Genomic DNA, 4,884 nt, shown 5'->3' on the forward strand with positions numbered 1-4,884 from the left:
ATTTTTTTATATGGAAAGTAGAGATATCCAATCTTACTAGAAAAATACTGGATTCCCTGAAAAACACCCATGGGGCGTATACAGGCCAAAAATGTAAGGGTTCCCCTAATCGACAGCCCGACGATTAGGAATACCTGCACGCGTGACGTCGAAGCTTGCACGCGAAGATTGACCGCTTTGTGTACATGTTGATAAAATTTATGAAGAGTTAGACGTACAACACTTTCTGAGATAAAAATCACGGAAAAAGACGCGAGCAGTGGATAATCCGAGAATTTAATTAGGATTCGATATTTGTAATAAATAGTCAGCGATTAAAAACAACATCGTCTTGTGTATACAATGAATTCGCCTCCGACTTCGCCCCCGTTGCTGTAGGTAACGAGAGAGGTAAGTCACGTGACACAAACATGACCTCTTTTGATCGATTTTAAAAGCAGGGTATTCCTTGGCAATTACAATGTTTTGAGAAGGATTTGAAGCAAAATTATGATAAATTAATTAGTTTGAATATGTTTTAGGTCCAAATATATCATCAAATTACCCAGTTTGTACGCGGGAATGTATCTTTAAGGTTTGCAAGTCGGTTCGTTTGACACTTTCCTCTCTGGGGTCGGATAAACTAGTGATCAGGCGACAGACGGTATCTGATCAGCTCTATTTATCTCGACAATCGGTGCCTGAATACTGTCAGGCAGCATTTTCGGCAGTCTATTTTTCAAAATTTTCTTGGGAAGGTCCCCAATACCCTCCGTAAGGACTCGCTACTTTGGCGCTCATGAGGGGGCTTCGTTGAAGTTCGCAAGTCCGTTCGTTTAACACTTCCTTCTCTGGTCGGATAAACCAGTGATCAGGCGATGGACGGTATCTGTTCAGCTCTATTTATCTCGATAATCGGTGCCTGACTGAGTACTGTCAGACAGTATTTCCGACAGTCTATTTTTCAAAATTTTCGGGGGGAGATCCCCCCATACCCTCCGTAAGAACTCCCTACTTTGGCGCTCGTGAGTGGGATTCGTCTAGGTTCGCAAAGTCAGTTCGTCTCAACAATAAATGCCTGAAATACTGCTAAACTGCATTTCCGGCAGCCTGTTTTTCAAAAACAGTACCTTTACCCCAATAACCTTGGACTTTGCCCCGGCTTTGCCCCTCCAACCACCGGGGACTGGCGCCGCCACTGCCAGTAATCCGGATTACTATACTGACTGGCAGTTACAAATTTTACGGCGTTAAACGCATTCTCCACACAAGTCTCGCTATCCTGCATTCACACAAGTCTCGCTATCCCGCATTCGACTCTGCCGTCGGCTCTCACACACCGGATGATCCAGGGGTCATTGGTCACGTTAAAAATACCATGTCGAAAAAATTCCAGGCGTTATGAACACTTAACAAGTTTTAATCAATTTTAGGGGGAAATGCCACCAATTACTAGTCCTCCGGAAAAAAAAACCAGTCTAAATTTGCATGTTTCATGTGTAAATAGGCCTTACGAGCGCGTTATAAAGGTAAACTGATCCAAGTGTATTTAATTCTAAAATTAGCACGATGACATGCGCAGTTTGTATTTATGGAACTTTAACCCCGTAATCTTTTGCCAAAGAGTTCCCTGTATGTTTGTAAATACTTTTTTATTTTACGATAAGTATGACCCCAATTTCTATTTTATTATAGTAATAGAAATAAGTATATTATCATTTATTTGGTTTCCATTTTAGTGTTTATCAATGTCTATCGCAATCTGATTAAAATACAGATCTATATTTCGTTTCGTTTTTTTATATTTTCGATGACCTACACTACATGAAGATCTGACAAGTTATAGCGATAGGTCACGTCAGGGGTCAAAAGACCGACTTATGACCCTATGACGTCAGACATTTGATTAACCAATCTGCATTGATGTTACTATATGTGGTTCCGAGAAAAACACGCCTAAAGCTCGTCGTAACAGACCGTTTCATTGGCTTATCCCTGACACAATTCAGAACACGAGTTAAATAACAACTCTTCCAGATTCAAGTGTAGTAAAACGAAATTTTGAACTATAAAAACGACACGAAAAAGGATCTGTGTTTTAACCAGATTGTGTCTATCGATACCAAGAATCTTGGTAGCGTAGTCAAATCATAGAACTGTGCTAGAAAGGAAGTCCGACTGGTCGTTTATGTTATGGCAGTGGCTATTGTTACGACGAGTCGTAAAAATAGTCCTCAGGCTATTGTTACGACGATGCTTTCAGGGCCCTATATCGGCAAAAGTATCAGAGAAGTAATAGAAATAAATCGATTGTCGTAACAATAGCCTGAGGACTATTTTTACGACTCTTCGTAACAATTGCCACTGCCTTATGTTATACATCGCACCGATGGGTGGAACATAAAAAATCTGGCGCAGCTTCTTTCAACGCGAAGGTAAGAAGTCGAGCGAAGGGGAATTCTTATCCATACATACACTGTGTAATGTGCTATATGAGGTAATGTTGCCTGCATAAGGGCACTACGACCTACTCTTATTTTGAATACCAATGGTTCGGGTTTATTTTATGTGCCACACCAACAGTTCTCCTGGTTAGTGAGGTAGCACCTTACTGTCTGAGTGGCGGGATACAGAATATCTTGGGGAAAAACACAATAATTAGTGAATTTCATACGGTTTTTGGTGGCGGAAACGGTGGCTAAGTGGGTAAGACGCTGTTCGATCCCTGCATTGGCCGAGAAAGTTCATCCAGATTTTCCGGCGTGGTTCCCCCTTGTCAGTGATGCAGGGCGGAGGGCCTGACAAGGATATCTGTCTAGTCGTTCGGATGGGACGAAAGAGCGAGGTCCCGTGTACACATTGGCGTGCACGTAAAAGATCCCTTGACAGTTGGAATTCGATATAAGAGTAGGCCATAGTGCCGCTGTACGGGCAAAATTCCCCTCATTGCACACTGTATGGCGTATGCCCGTCTTCATTAGCCCATTTCGGAGCAGAGCAGTAGGACGTTAAACCCCGTTTCATTTCACGGTTGGTTTTTGGTGTAGGGGTGAGGCTATGGATTATACTGCCTGGGTGGCAGGCACATAATCTTTTGTTGGGGGTGGGGCATGTCACATCACCCCAAGCAACAAAAAATTCAAATTTACACGTTTCGTTCAAACTGAAACAGAATAACTTGTGAATTTTATAATGTTTTTGGTGATGGAGTGGGGCTAGGGACCCCACATGGATCGGTCACAAGTAATAACATGTAGGCCTACAACAGATCTCACGAGTTTACAAAATTGGGTCACAATTTTTATCAGCCAATCCACCAGCATACATTTTTTTATCATAGTTCAACATTTATAAGAGATAAAATTGTGACTAGCCTCGTTCATATTTTACTCTTCAGACTGATTGAACCATAGGCATTCGGGCTCCATGAATGTTATAGTGTGGTATGTCATGTCATCAAAACAGCTCCCCTAGGATTTGTATGCTAAAATTGATTTTGTTTTGTTTTTGTTGTTTTGAGTTGATTAGGGACAAAGCTATCCAAAAATGTCGGGGTTCAAATTTTCCGACCCCTTGACCCCTCTGGGAGGGGCATGTTTGTAATCGGGACCCCTCTGAACGAGGACATGGCTATCTCCGCCAATAATGGTTGGATTTTCATGATCTAAAGTTCATTCTCGTGTTTTTTCGTCATGCCGACCCCATCTATGATACACTTAAAGCGATTGACTTCCGGTTGGAAATACCAATTTCCGGTGTCAAACATGGATTGATTTCAGCCAATAATCTTTGGATTTTCATGATCTGAAGTTCATTCTGGGGTTTTTTCATCATGCCGACCCCATCTATGATTCATTGACTTCCGGTGGGAAATACCAATTTCCGGTGTCAAACGCGGATCGATTTCTGCCAATAGTCTTTGACTTTTCATGATCTGAAGTTCATTCTTGGTGGGGTTTTTCATCATGCCGACCCCATCTATGATACACTTAAAGCGAATGGAAGTAGTTTTTATACGTCCACATTCATAATGTGAACGTATTATGCCGTCGCCCCTGTCTGTGTGTGTGTGTGTGTGTATGTATGTATGTGTGTGTGTGTGTGTGTCTGTGGTTCGCCTACAGGGCGCAATTCTTCATGGATTTTCTTCAAACTTGGTATACTTATTCCTTATACCCCAAGGAAGATCCCTATTGTTTTTGGTGCATGCCCGACCCCCCGGGGCAGAGCCACGCCCATTTCTAGTATTTGTTTGTTTGTCGTCTACAGGCCACATTTCTTAACTAATAATCTTGAAACTTTGCATACACATTCTTTGTACCCTAAGGAACATCCCTATCGTTTGGGGTGCATGCCCAACCCCCAGGGGCAGAGCCACGCCCATTTTCTTTTCGTGTGTCTTTGTGTCGCCTACAGGGCGCAATTCTTACTGGATTTTCTTCAAACTTGGTATACTTATTCCTTATACCCCAAGGAAGATCCCTATTGTTTTTGGTGCATGCCCGACCCCCAGGGGCAGAGCCACGCCCATTTCTAGTATTTGTTTGTTTGTCGTCTACAGGCCACATTTCTTAACTTATAATCTTGCATACACATTCTTTGTACCCTAAGGAACATCCCTATCGTTTGGGGTACATGCCCAACCCCCAGGGGCAGAGCCACGCCCATTTCCCATTTTCTTTTCGTGTGTCTTTGTGTCGCCTACAGGGCGCAATTCTTACTGGATTTTCTTCAAACTTGGTATACTTATTCCTTATACCCCAAGGAAGATCCCTATTGTTTTTGGTGCATGCCCGACCCCCAGGGGCAGAGCCACGCCCATTTCTAGTATTTGTTTGTTTGTCGTCTACAGGCCACATTTCTTAACTTATAATCTTGCATACACATTCTTTGTACCCTAAGGAA

The sequence above is a fragment of the Patella vulgata genome, chromosome 2 (genome assembly GCF_932274485.2).
Source record: "Patella vulgata chromosome 2, xgPatVulg1.2, whole genome shotgun sequence".
NCBI lineage: Eukaryota > Metazoa > Mollusca > Gastropoda > Patellidae > Patella > Patella vulgata.